We start from the raw sequence: 14701 nt of genomic DNA, 5'->3' as shown, positions 1-14701 counted from the left end.
TTGCCCTCCCAATGGTGAGGGTGGAGGTTATCCTCATGGGCACATCTCTTCCTCCCACTGCTGAGATGCCCCATTAGCTGAGTGCCAACAGATAAAAAAATCCTACACAAGAAAACTGGAACAGGAGAGGGAACAGGAATATAAGAGACACTTCACTGGGTCAGAGCTGCAGCCCGTCTAACCTGCATCTAGCAGGAGCAACAGGAGATGCTGTTCTGGATGAGCCTTCTGCAGCTTGAGCACCTCACGCTTGAGCATCCACAGTCGCTGGGCTTGGGTCAGCAGAAGGCATATCCCAGCCAGTTCCCTCTGACGTTCCCTTCTGGACCTGCTGTCCATTAGCTGCTCTAACCCCTTTCTGACCGTGCTGACAGCATCTCCCTCCACAGCCTCTTGTGGCAGCAAATTCCTGAGGTTTTACTCACTGCATGAAGAAATCTTTCCTCTTCTCTGTTTCACAGTGATATCCTACCAGTTCTACTGCGTGTCCCCAGTTCTTGTCCTTGGGATTTGATTTCATGTTCACTTCGGGATTTTGTAAGCTACAGTCACATTCCCCCCCAGTTTTTTCCTCTCCAAAATGATGAATCCCAAACTTTTCAGTGACTATGGGGAAAACCCGTGTCTGAACTTCTCCTGACAATGCTCCAGGGTCAGCAGAGGGGACACTGGGTCCTGCAGATACAGATGCACAGCTCAGGTCTGCATCCCTCCCCAAACACGGTTTGCTCAGGAACTCCCCAGTCACACTTCAGGGTGACAGACAGACAGACAGACAGACAACTGCTTCAGCCCTTTGCTCACTTTAATTTTTAATTGAATTGCCCTTCCTGTACCAAAGCTAAAGCCCCCAGAATTGTTCCTATCCTCTGTTTAGCTCTGGAGAAGATCTGGACGATCTTCTCTAGCAGCTGTAATTGTGGTGAGTGAACATTCAGCTGCTTGGAAATATATCCTAAAAATACCAAATGCCTTTTTCGTGGTGTTGGCTGTAGTCCTTCAGGATTTATAGTTTCTTTATAAGGTACTGCTCTTGCTCCAGCAACCTGTATTGGCAGTTGAAGAGATAAGTGACCTACTGCTAAAGAAAATCTCAGGAACTCTCTCAGCTCTGCAGAAAGAAAAGGCTGTTGTGGTTTAACCTCAGGCTGAGGAATGGCAAAATTGTGAAGACAACCTCAGATTGAGGTCAAAAATCTCAAGGCCGATGTCCCTGGTGGCTTACCATAAACATGCATTTATTCAATGCTGGGTTGCATGTGGTCCTGGAACATTTGCAGGAGAACAGTTGATGTGTCTTGCTCTGCTTCCAGAGCTGTCTGGAGATCCCAAGTCTTTGCTCTGCAGAAGCACAACTGTGCTTAAGAATCTCTTCTCAAGGCTCACTGCAAAGGTTAAGCTGCATCAAAGGAAGTTGTTTTTCCAGAGTCAGGGTTGAAGGACAGAGCTCTGGTACACAAGCAGGCAGTTTGTGTGGTTGCAATGGTTCATCAGCCCATCCAAAGGGCTTTGGGACAGAGAAAGCAGATATTTATTTGTAAAATTTCTGGTCTCCTGAAATGCTTACTGATGAGTGAATGAATAAAAACCAACTCTCTGCCATGTTTCATCTGCTTCAGCTTCTGCAAAAGCATAGATCTCAGGCACAGCTGAATGGGGTAAGTTCATCTTGAGCACAACATCAAGCTAAGCATCTCCCCAACTTTTATGTTCATCCCACATCTCCTGCTCCTTCCTGCCCCACGTTTTTATGTCCCCACCCTCAGAAAGACCAGGTGGAGCTTGCCTGGGGCTCTTGAGCCTGGTGTCCTGGTGGCAGGACACAGCTCCTGTCCACTGCAATCAGCACAGAGCGTGCAGCAGGCCACAGGGCAGGACGGGGCAGCAGTAGCATGCAGGTCCCTGCTCTCTGCAGCAAACCAGGTGTGCCAGCAGCAGAGGGAAACCACTCCAGAGTGCAGGACCGTGGCACAGGAGCTGCTGTGAAGGGACTCGCCCGACCAGCTGCTGCTCTCTCCTGCAGGCTGAACCATGGCAGGCAAGCACAAAGCACAGACCTGGGGGTCTCTCCTCCCAGGGAAGGAGGTGACCTGCTGACCAGGATCACAACTCGTGCAGAGTCCATTTGCCATGGGCGCAGACCCCAGGGAGCAGCGGGCGGTGGGCGAGGAGATGCCCGTCTGCCCTGTTCCACTGCTCCAAGACCCCTGCACAGATGCAGGTGCAGATGCAGGCCTGTCCCCACGCAGACCCTGTGCAGCATGAGCAGGACACTGACCTCTCCCTGCATAAGGCTGGACACCACGGTCTGTGCTTTGGGACCTGCTGACTCATGTGTCTGACTCACACGAAGGCTGAATTTCCATTGCCCCAAGTTACTGCTCTTTGTCAGCCCCTAAGTCCCCCCACCCACGGGGATCTCTCTGTGGCAGGGAGGCTCTCAGCCCCGCGGCAGGAGAGCAGCAGCTTTACTGAGAGCCAAAAAGTGGCTGAGAAATGACCAAGGGGTTCACAGTTTGGCTGCAGCATGTGCGGAACAGAGCCCTTGCACATGCCTGTTGCCTCTACTCGCTGGGGCAGCGCAGGGGAGCTCGGGAGGCCAATTCCAGCCTCCAGCGTCAGCATCCAGCAGGAGGTTGCCCAGAACAAGCACAGTCTGACTGCACCCACCTGCAGGTACATGGCCCCAGCCCAGGGCTCTGGCCCTGCAGCCACCCAAGGACCAGCCCCACGTGTGCTCTGCTCCGAGCTGGCCATGTGCATCACCCGTGGAGCACCTGGCTGGTGCTGCCCCGTGCTGCAACGCAGCCTTTCTGCTTTCTCCTCTGGAATGGGGCTCATGGGGACACACGGAGCAGCCTGTCTCCCTCCTCAGGAAGGGATGTGGAGCCTTGCCCAGGTGGGAAAAGGGGCTGTGAGATGCAGAGCTCAGGAGGAGAGACAAGAACAAGACTGTGCCAGCTCAGAGCTCACTCTGGCTGCCTGGGAAGAGTGGCTCATCTCGCCTCATGATTTCTAATGCACTCTGTGCTTCAAAACCCAAGTGCAAGAAGAGGATCCACCCCAGGGGCACAGAGAGCAGGACTGGCCCTTCATTTGTCCCTGTTGGTCCCAGGAACAGGGTCTCCTCAGCCCAGCTTTGCTCCCAGCCTGTGCTGCGGCACTGCTGGAGCAGCAAACCCACTGTGTTGAGGAGGGCAGGCTGGTGCACATCCAGATGGTTTGAATTAAGTGGTGGGGATCTCTGGGACACTTCTTGTCCCCAGAACCTCCCGTGCCTGCCGCAGCACCTGCCTGTCCATGCTTCCTTGCAGTTTTCTGGCCAAAATTCCCACCAGATCCCACTAAGATGGAGTTCCGTTCTGTCCCCAGGGCTTGGCCCAGGCTGGGGGCTCTCCTGGGAGGATGACCAAATGCTCGCCAGCCATCTGGTCTGTTGCCCCCACTCCTGCCCTCCCCTAGAGAATGTCACTCTCAGGAAGAAATGTCCACACCTGCCAGGTCAGGGCAAACAGCAAAAGGTCTCCAAACTCCTATAGAGGGGAAGGCTCCTGGTTCACAACTCCCTCCGCAGGCGACCCAGATCAACAAGCATGGGTTTCAGCTGCTTCTGCTAACTCGCTATGGTCACCTCTGTCTTATCTGTACTATCTCCCAGCCAGGCCAGTCTTATCCACACAAACATTGGAGCAGTTGTTGCTACAGAGATGTCCAGCGCTGCTCCCTGAGGGATTACATGGCCCTTAGGGTCTGGCAGCCTGGCAAGATCATGGTAGGATATCCCTTTAGCTCCAAATAAGAGCCCTCCTCTTCATGGATGGGGAGTTTGGATAGTACAGTCGAATGTAAAACCACTTACCATGAGTCAACCACTTTCTTTTTCTGGAGGTTCTCCATCCCAGAAGATCAGGCCAGATCAAGGTCCCTCGTTTCCACCCAGATGTGTCTACCCAGTGACCCTCCACATACAAGAGTGTCCCAGCCCACCAGAACACGTGCCATGCTTCAACCTTTGCTGCTGGAGTAAAAGACCTCCCAAGATTGATTAGAAATGCTATCTCAGTCATATAACCCTCCAACAAACTTTCTGGAGCTTTTCAGGGCACTGGAAATGTTTTGCCAGCCTATTTCCGAGGCTGTCCTCCACTTCTGGATGGTGCAGATACCTGGGAGGCACAGAGGAGGTGCTGGTGGTGGATTCCCACATGGTGACTGTTGGTAGAACAGTGCACACCGTACAGCCAGTGCAGTGTCATTGCTGCCCTGAGCCAGCTCTGCAGCTGCACAACCTGTCCCCAGTGTGTGGAGAGAGGGCTAAAACAGTCAGAGGGCTAAAACCCTTTCCTTGCAAAGAGCTCTGTGACAGACAGACCTTTTCCAGGTCTGCCCTGTCCAGAGAGACCCCAAAATAAATATCCCCGAGGCACTGAGCCCCAGGAGAGAGAGGAGCAGTGAGCAGGACCAGGCTAGTGCTCAGCCCTGCGCACAGGGCAGCCACACAGACCCACGCTGTTGACAGAGCCAAAAATAACTCCAGCATCTCTATTTAATGCTCTTTAGAAAAACCTCCCTCTCTGAAATGGCGAGCTTCCCCAAAGACAGGATTGATATTTATAAATGCTGGGACTTCCGTGACCCAGTGATTTATAGGGGAGCCTGTCAGGCAGGGCTGCAGCCTCGGCCGGGTCTGTGTGCGTTAATAGTGTCATTTCTGCCACTCCCAGGAGGTCTGGGCTGTGCAGGGAGGCTACAGAGCAGGGGCAGCTCACCCAGAGGCTGAATTTTCTGCCCACGTGGAAACACGAATTTTTGAGGAAATTTGGTGCCAGTGCTGACCCAGTCGGGTTGCTGTTGATTGGTGGTACAGCTGCTTTCCCACGTCAGAAAGGGCTGGGGGGTCCTCTGTGGAACCAGAGGGAGCGTTGGGCACCCCTGGACACAGATGTCTCCATCCTCCCGTGCCCAGGATTCAGATCAGCTTTCCTCTTCCAGGAGCCCGTCCTGCCCACATAGAGAAGAGTCTGGAGGCCAGTGCCTCAGCTTTCATGGACATCACCAAAGTTTGAGCCAATAAGGAAAACTGCAAAGAAATAACCATTCTGGGTCAATGTGAACTGTGTTTGCCAGATTGCAACTTTCCAGGACACGAATCAGCCAGTGAACACAATACTCGCCCAGTCTGATCAGATGGCTGTCCCATCCCTCCAGACTGGCTGGCAGGCCCCCTACCCCTCTCACCACAGACGGAGCAATACAGCATGTTTTCCTGGGTGACAAAGACAATTTTTATAACTTCCTTTCCCTCATGCCTTCCCATCCCCTCTAGTGTTCCTATCCAGCTGACTGTGGACTGCTGTAAAAAGCAGATGGGGGTTACATTTAACCCCCAAGACATCTCCATGGCTCGATCTTTGGCACAAACAAACGTCTCAGCAGATGGCAGGGACAACAAGCTGCGGCATGAGGATGGAGAGATGATTGCCAGCAACACCATAACTTGATTTTCCCTGATAAGAAAGCCTCCTCTGCAACACCGCTTCCCAAAATGTCCTTCCTGGCGTTTGGACTGGGATATCCAAGGGATGGCATACGGGCTGCAGGTTGCCTGCATCAGCTAGGGATAGGTCCCACCTTGCCAGATGCCACCCATCAAGACCTCTCCTACTCTGTCTTCATTGATCCCATCACAGGACAGGTCCCAGTCCCTGAGAAAGGACCCTTTTGAAGTGTTTGGGACACTATTCTTCTGTGACAGAAGCCTGGAATCTTCCTATGCAGGTGCAGAGGGCACAGATTTACCTGCGTGGTGAGTGATGGGAGAACATCAAGCCCTCCTCTGTTCTGCAGCTCAACCCTGCTGCCTGGAAGCAGCTCACGATTCAAACCATGGCACTACCTGGGGGGACTGCAGGAGTTTCTGTCCCTTGCTCCTCCAGCAGAAAATGCAAAGCACGGTGGGGGGAAAGCCGAGCTTGCTTTCCGCTCCCAGCCAGCAGCAGGCACAGGTGGGCAGCTGCCTGAGTGCGCTGAGCACCAAAACGGGGCCTGGCAGGAGTCTCTGCCCCAGCAGGAACATGGTCCATGCAGCAACTGGGCTGGGACGTGCAGAGGGACACATGCCACAGAGGACAGTTTGGAGGGAGAGCAGCTAAATCATCAGGCAAGCGCATGGCTGGAGCCCCGCCAGCACCTGCCACCTCTGGAAATAGCTCTTACAGAGAACCAGGTGACAGGCGTGGAGTCCCCTGCCCTGGCGTGATTACGCAGCACACGATACACGAACATGTTGGCAGCAGTCAGTCTAGGGAGAGTTGCAGCAAGGGAGGGAGTGAGATTAATAGGAAAACAAATCAGCACCTAGAAACAGAGCAAACGGACAACATGGAGGGACACAGACCACCGGGGATGCTGGATTGCAGACAAACGCATGCACATGCATGGAGGAAAAATGGGCTGTGAGCAGAGCTGACCACCGGGAGCAGAGACAGGAAAATGAAAGGAAACCCCTTTATTATCTAAATGGGGATACAATTTCTGGAAGAACAGACTCTTCAGCCCAGGAATGGTGTTTGAAGCACTACAACAGCTGAGAGAGGTGTTGATGGGTGCCGTCACCAGAAAAAATGAGAGTATGGAGATACTGCTTTTTACCTAAAGCCAAGACATGGAGAAGAAATAGATACTTGATTCTGGAGCATGGAACTCTGCATCAGCGTGGACCTGTGGAGGTAGTAAAGCGGAACATGTAGGGTAGATGCTGTGAGAAGCAGATCTAACACAGAAGAAAACGATCGATAACGAGTGGTAGCTGCTGGTGTCTGACACGCTGGCCGAGAGCGATGTACAAAGGACACAACGGGACAGGGCAGACAGGAACACGTGTGGCTCTGGGCAGCAGTGGAGGAACAGCTCTGTGCTCGGTGCCCAGTGCAGCCTGCAGCGTGCACATCCTGCAGCAGGGATCCTGCCGAGACAGCAGCTCAGTGCTTTGCCCACAGAGCATCGCTGGACAGGAAGGAGGCTGCACTCAGAAAAGGAGCTGCTGACTGTGTCCTCTGGAAGGGTAGGAACTCACCAGCTCACTGCAGTGCACATGCTGAGCGATCCCCGGTCACCATGATGAAGCCCCTACTGAGATGCTTTGGAAATCAACTCTGAGAAAAAAAAAAAAGAGTTCAAGTTGAGCTGGGCTCAGCTTGCACTGCACATGCTGATGGATCCGCAGCCTTTTAGCTTGTTACAGCACTGGCACAGCTCAAGAGATGTTACAAAGATCCCAACAGAAGCGGGTACTGAGACAGGACAATAATTTGTACAGCAAGGTTGGTGAGATCACAGAAAATCAATGTGACACATGCCAGCAGCTCTTACCAGCAGGTGAGGGGTGACTTCTGGGCCACATTTAGGGTGGGATTTTGCTTAAAAGAGGCCAGGCACTAATACCAGGGGACTGAGGAGCTGACATCATGGACAGATGCCTGGGCATGCTGAGTCGAGGATGAAGGCATGCCTGGAGCACTGCCACGGCTGGATAGTGACGCTCAGCTGAAGGCTGTGCCCCATCCTGAAAGAAATCTCTGCTGCCTCCTGAAACTCCAACCTGTCTGTGGAAACACTGGGAGAAACCTGATCACATTTAGTAACAGATCACAGATATGCGATCGCTGCAATAGCAACCACAGAGTCCAGGAATTAGACTTTCTAGAAGCCAGTGAAGTCAGAATCTGATGGAGAAGGTGAAGACGCACTTTGGGAAGCCTGATGTTCTCAACATGTTCTGCTCAGACACTGAGCCACCACACTCAGCAAGAGTGGACACCGTCTGGCATCCCGTGGGAACCCAGACACAAGAAATCTTTCCCCACACACCACACAGAAGGGAGCAGGAATGGCAAATATCTAGATGGTCTCCCTTGGGAATTGTTGCAATAAAAAGTAACAACGTCAATCGCCAAGGAAGCTGGTGAGACAGAAACCAGAAGTGAGCACTAGGAACTAAGTGTGGGTGCCAGTGGGTCACCTCTTGACTGAAAATTGAGTTTGGCTGGAGAAACACAGCAGTGAAATACTCCAAACCCACTTACAATTCTTGCTTCTCAGTGTGAATGTCCCCTTCTCCTAAAGACCTCACCAGACTCAGTTTTGAGAACAATTTACTTGTAATAACAGGGCAACTCACAGTCTCTGAGTACAACCCTGGAATGTCCTGGCAAAGGCAAGAGGATACGGCAAGAGAGGGGACTGAGACTCCTCTGCCATGACACAGCTGCTCCGCGGGGAGGAGGGGGAAGGTCTGAGGTGGGAGGAAATCTGGAGTTTGGTACATGGAGCGAGCACTTTGCTTGGTAACTCCCAGCGTCTCCTCTGGGACAGCTTGGAGGGGTTGTGCATGGTGTTCCACTCCATTAGTAATTACTTTATGCCAGCACATGTAAATAATTATTCTGGCACTGTTTCCCAGCTGAATGCTGTGCGCAGTCCTTCTGAGCCGCTGTAGCATTGACCCCGGAGCACAGCCGGCTCTGCTGACGCCCGTGGAGGCCGAAAGCAGGAGCGATGAGGTTTGTGTTCACACATGGACAGGCTGCAAGCCCCTGTATCAACAGCACTTTGGAAACTTACAGTATACGTGCAAGGTGAAGTTTATTTCCATGTGATCAAACTCACCGCTTCTCCTCAAGAACTGTCTGTGCAGCCCACCCCTCTCCCTGAAATCAGACACTTAAGAGAAAAGCTTTGGGGTTAAAAAGATGGAAGGGAGAAATGCTTACAAAGGAAGATAAAAGAAGTCTCCATCATTTGATGTTTTCTGCAAAAGATTTTGCCTGAGAGGAGGCGTTCATGTCAAAGTTGTAAACCCCTGTGAACAGTGTCCTTGCAAACTGAAGTGCCTCTGCATCGTATGACAGGAAACAAATCATTCACTCCAGAAATCTGCCATTTTCCAAACTGCAACAGTGCCCTCAAGTGCTCACAGGAGAAGCCGCAAGCCAGGGATGGAGCTTGCTACCAGCCGGGCAGCAGAGCAGAGCAGAGATTATGAACAAGGAGGGGACAGATGTGTTTCTGCGGCCTTGACCTTGGCTCACTGCTGTCCCTGCCTGTGCAAATCTGCCTTACTTCTGTTCCCCTGCGTGGACAGATCTGCACCATGTGATGGTGCGGCTGTCACCAAGAGATGCTCCAAGAGCATCCAAAGCAGATCTGTGGTCTGCGTTGCCCGGAAAAGACGCACACATCAAAAGCTTGTGAAAACAGTGTGGTTTGTGAGCACTGCAGTGATCCCACCCAGCCAGATGCCCCACAGCCGTCCCTCCAGAAGATGTGACCTCCTCTGGGGAGGAGAGGACAGAGTCTTGGTGTTTTGGCTTCGCAGGGGAGGTTCTGTTTCGCCCCCATCTCCTCCCCTGCCATGAGCTTTCCAGGCTGCATGGAGACAGTTTTGGCAGAGCAAGGCAGGACAATCCTTTTTTCTTCAGTGGGCTGCGTCTGAGCAAGAGGGGCTCTTTCAGGGAACAAGAGCTAAGGCCTTTCAGTGTCTGCGGGTCCTCTGCCTACTCCCAGTGTGACAGTGGAGCTGGAGCCACTGTACATGCTCACCTGGGCTCCTCTGTGTGACACACAAGTGACTCCTGGCACAATGATGTACACAGAAACAGCTCACCTCGCTCAGGTCTTCTCCTGTGGGTTGCCTGGAGAGTCACCCGGTAGAGCTTTATCCTACAGTCCTACACTCTGGGGAAACAAAACACTCAGATGGTACATCTCTGCTCACAGGACGTGCTATATGAGAATGAAGATGTTTCCAAGGGACAGCAGGGTGTTACTGTGATGGGAATTGACAAAGGTGTATTGAGACACTGTTCTTGTCCCCTATTTCCTCACCCTTTTCTTATTTGGGGATGCTATTCATAGTCTGGATCATGGCATTGGTTTGATTTACATTGCGTGGCCCCAAGACCTGTTGAGTTAAGCAGCAGAGTGGATACAAACAGGCAGATGGGGAAGGGAACTTCTGGTTTTGCCCCTGTCACCAGAATATCATGGGACTGTCCCCTCTGGCCACTGTACCTTCAGTCCTTGGAGGAAAGCCTGCCTGGCTTCTCTGAAGGCATGTTTGTTGTCCTCTTCCATCACTTCTCATCATGCTGCTGTTCTGTTGTCTCCATACACCACTGTCCATCCCCTCCAAGGCAGGAGACGCAGCTGCTCTCTCAGCCGGCTGCCATTGGCCCCTCAGCCCACCTCAAACCACAGACGCTGCCAAGCAACCATGATTTTGTCTCCAGAGCTGGTTTCAGCAAAAAGCCACCCCCCCATCACCTCTTCCTGCACTACCTTGATCTGGGCAGCAATGGGCATTCAGCTTTTTCCTCTCTCTAGTCCTGGTAAAAAGCTGCTGTCACAGGTGCCTGCTCCAGGTGTTGCTGGAAGTACCACAACACAAAGCCAAAGCTGACACTACACAGGCAGGATCACAAACATGGAACCAAAACCTCATACCCCACTAGACCCCTTTTAGCACCAGAGCCGCAAGTTGCTTCCCCAAGGACCAATTCTCAAGATACCAGAGTCATCAGGACTCTTCTCTGCCATCCTAGACTTTGCAGGAAAGGTTTTGCTGCTCCAGAGAAGGCACCAACTGCAATGCAGAGCTCCTGCACTGCTGTGGGTCATCACTGCCTCAGGCAGCAGGAGACGACGCTGGCAGCAAGTGCAGGTCTGACTGTGGTGAGGGTGGTCTTTCTGGTGTTGCGGGCAGCACTCACTGCCCTTTGTCTCACCGAAGCTCCTTGGCAAGTGCCAGCCTTTCCCCGCGGCTGATGTGGAACAGGTTTTCCATCTGACACAGCCTGGTCATAATCTTCAGGTGCCACAGAGCAACACACACCAGGGCCTTATCAGGGCTTCGGCATCAACTTGCTTTGATCATCGCTGGCCTGGGGATAAAAACAACCAGATCTGGGTTGAGTGCTTTTTCATGGGGGTCTCTTCAGCACACAGAGGAGCTCTCATGAGAAAACTGGTGGAGTGGGAACTGACAGCCATAACAGAGACAACCAGCTACAGAAAACCAGCAAAGAACCACAATCTGAACAGGTTGCCCAGGAACCTCTCTCCACAGCCCCACAAGAAAATGGCCTGTCCCGTTTTTCTCGCTTTCACCAAAAGTGACCTTGAAACCTGCTGCTGCGTTGCCATTTCTGTTCTAACAGCCAGAATAGCTGATGGAGCTGCTCACAGCCGAGGATCCCAGCCAAAAGTCATTTTCCTGGCAAAGGCAGAGGCCCCAGAGCAGTGCAGGTCTCATCGTGATGTTGCGGGTTTCTAATTAACACTCGTTTGCAAGCTGATCTGCCCGACCACATGCCGGCCCCAGCATTTCATAAGCAGCCCTGTGGAGAGGGCTCAACAGTCACCAGGACCCTCAGTCCCAGGCCCTGCCGGCCTGATGCTACCAGCTCACAAACAGCCCGGTCTCAAAGCTACATAGCCGAGGATATTATTGTCCCTATCTCCATGCATTTATCCCGAAATTAGCACTTGTTCATGCAAATGAGTCAGCCCATTAGGCCTCTCCCTCAATCCATCAGTAGATGGCAGCAGACAGCGCCCTGCCAAGCCTGGGAATACAAACGTCAGTGCCCGAATCTGCTGCTTCCCAGCGATTTTTTTTTTTTTCATGCAAAATATGGCCAAAATCTTTCTGCTTCCACAATGACAGGAATCAGACGAAACTTCCCCAGAGCTGTGGGCAGAGGAAGCAGCAGCTTTGAGGTGTTTACGTTGGCCCAACTGTTCAGCTATGAATGCAGAGAACGCCTGGCCGATGTAGCACAGGGGAGGGATCACATCTTCGCTGGCCAGGGTATGATCGCAACAGAGCCAGAGCCAGGCCAGCAGGGACACGCGGTGGCCTGGCTGTTCAACGGCAGGGGCAGTGCCGCTCACTGGGGCCATCTGGAAGCTCCCAGTGCCCCCTGAAACAAAATGCACACAGAGACCCTCTCGGAGTGATGGGCTGGGTCAGATTAATGACAGAGCAAGGTCTGGCTGGGGAAGAACACCACGTGCCCCTGCTATGCCAGTGTGTGTCCAAAGAGAAATACAAACTGGGGTCTCATCGCCTCAGCCCCAGAGCAGGTTGGCCTGTTCCTGCCACACACACGCTAATGCACAGCATACACGCATGGGTCCATGAACAGCACAGTGCCCTTCAGCACCTGGTGGCTCCTTTGCCACTTGCATTTCCTGGGACCAGCCAGACAGCCCAGGGGACCCTGCTGGGACTGCCTGCGGACCCCCAATTCATCTTCTAGGCCTGGTGGCCCTGGTGGGCTCCCCAGCCTGGGGTGCTGGGCTGCAGGTGAGGCTGCCTCGCAGGGGACAACAATGGTGACAGGGCTGCCAGGACAGAGCGGACATCATGCCAGCAGCTGCTGTGCTGCCAAGGGCCAGTGACTGGGTAAGCGCCTGAAGGGGCAGAAGATCAGAACGCACTGCCAGGACCGCGCTATAGAATCATACCATAGAATCATAGAAACATTTTGGTTGGAAAAGACCCTTGAGTCCAACCATAACCTAACTCTAGCACTAAACCATGTCCCCAAGAACCTCATCTATACATCTTCTAAACACCTCCAGGGATGGTGACTCCAGCACTGCCCTGGGCAGCCTGTTCCAATGCCCCACAGCCCTTTGGGGAAGAAATTGTTCCCCAGATCCAACCTCAACCTCCCCTGGCGCAACTTGAGGCCGTTTCCTCTGGTCCTGGCGCTTGTTCCTGGGGAGCAGAGCCCGACCCCCCCTGGCTCCAAGCTCCTTTCAGGCAGGTCAGAGATCAGAAGGTCTCCCCTCAGCTCCTGTTCTCCAGCTGAACCCCCAGCTCCCTCAGCCGCTCCCATCACCCTTGTGCTCCAGCCCCTCACCAGCTCCGTTCCCTTCTCTCAACTCGCTCCAGCACCTCAAAGTCCATCTGCCCCAATCCCCCCCGGGCAGCACCTCCCTCGCCCAGCCCACGGGCGGGTTGATCCAGCAGCTCCCTCACCGGGCTGCCCACCCACGGCCCCGCCCGGCCACCGCCGCCTCCTCAAGGAACGGGCCCCGGCTGTGCCCCGCGAGGGTGACGGCTGACTGACCGCGGGGGCCCGCGGAGGAGCCGCCGTGACCGGCCGCTCCCTCAGGGCGGCCCCGGGGGGAGTCGCGCGTCGGGAGGGCGCGCGCCAGAACTGCGCATGCGCGCGAGGGGGGGGGGGGCGGCGGCACTTTGCGCCTCCGTCACGTGACGCGGGAGCCGGCCCGCTGCGGCTTCAAGATGGCGGCGCGCGGCGCAGAGCGCTGAGGGGGGCGGAGCGGAGGGGCGGCCGTTGTTGAAGCTTTATTGTTCCCGCGGCGGGGGCTGCGGCCGCCGCGCGCCGTGTCCGCCGCGCCGCTCCCAATAAAGGTAACCATGGCGACGGGGGCGCCGGCCGGGCCTGGGCCGCGCTCGGGCCCTTCGCTGCGGCCCTTCGCTGCGGCCTGGGGGGGCTCGGCGGGCAGCTCCCGCTCCCACCCCGCCGGGCTGGGCCCATCTGCCGCCTCCCCCGCCGGGCCCGGCCTCGCTTCCCCACCTCGGGGCCAAACCCGCGCGGGCGGGCCCGGCTGGGCCCGGGCGCTGTTTGTGTCGTCCCGGGGGCAGCGGGACGGGAGCGGCTGTTCCCGCCCGCCGGGAGGGACCGGGCGGACAGGGAGGCTGGAGGGAGCCTGAGGGCGGCCCGCGGCTGCGGCTTGGCCGGGAGGTGGAACCCACGGGACTGCTGTGGGAAATCAGGGGGTGCTCGATGGCTGCACCACGGGCGGCCAGAAATTGCAGGGTTGTTTAAAAACCACGGCGTGTGTCACTTCTGCCAAGGGGAGCTGGGTGATGGCATCGCTGGCAGGGATCTTACGTGACCAAAGGTGCTTCCACCTGAATTTTGGCTCTACCTGTGAGCCAGAGCTGGTGAGCTGGGTACCTCTGACCCCCCAAGGCCGTTTGTCATGGGATGTGCTTTAGGGGCTCTTTGATCTGCATCCCCTTGGGCAGAAGCTGTGAACCTCTCCAGAAAGCTTTTTTAAAGGTAGGCAGGGAAGGGAATTATCTTGTTCTAGAAGGACAAGGAATTACTGGAGAGAGTCCAGTGAGAGCTACAAAGATGCTGAGGGGTCTGGAGCATCTTTGTGCTGAGGAGAGACTGAGAGAGCTGGGGCTGTTGAGCTGGAGAAGAGAAGCTGAGAGGGATCTGATCAATGGGATCAATATCTCAGGGGGGGTGTCAGAGGATGGAGCAGACTCTGTTCAGTGGTGCCCAACGCCAGGGTGAGGGGCAACGGGCACAGACTGAAACACAGGAGGGTCCATGTGAACATGAGGAGAAACTTCTTTGCTGGGAGGTGCCAGAGCCTGGACCAGGCTGCCCAGAGCGGTTGTGGAGTCTACTTCTCTGAGACATTCAAACCCACCTGGACCGACCTGTGTGATCTGCTCTGGTGACCCTGCGTGAGCAGCGCTGGGCTGGGGGATCTCCAGAGTCCTGCAGCCCAACCAGGCTGGGATTGTGTGATTTTTGTTTTGTTTTGTTCTTCCATGGCTTTTGCCACAGCAGATTCCTCTCCTTTCTTTGGACTGCTAATTACATCTCCTCATTGAGATCATCGGTTGGAAGACTGACCCATCAAAAAG

The 14701-nt window shown here is 54.5% G+C and overlaps 1 protein-coding gene across 4 annotated transcripts in view; it reads left to right on the top strand.

Moving 5' to 3' along the window:
- Nucleotides 1-13357: 13357 nt before the first annotated feature.
- ZBTB40 (zinc finger and BTB domain containing 40) overlaps nucleotides 13358-14701 on the top strand; it is a 44151-nt gene continuing 42807 nt past the window's right edge. For all 4 annotated transcript variants that reach the window (XM_065650189.1, XM_065650188.1, XM_065650190.1 and 1 more), the window contains exon 1: nucleotides 13358-13444. The gene's annotated coding sequence lies outside the window, so the exon portion shown is untranslated. The remainder of the gene's footprint in view (nucleotides 13445-14701) is intronic.

The sequence above is a fragment of the Caloenas nicobarica genome, chromosome 22 (assembly GCF_036013445.1).
Source record: "Caloenas nicobarica isolate bCalNic1 chromosome 22, bCalNic1.hap1, whole genome shotgun sequence".
NCBI lineage: Eukaryota > Metazoa > Chordata > Aves > Columbiformes > Columbidae > Caloenas > Caloenas nicobarica.
The sequence above is the reverse complement of the archived record's forward strand: the minus strand, read 5'-3'. Positions and strand labels throughout refer to the sequence as shown.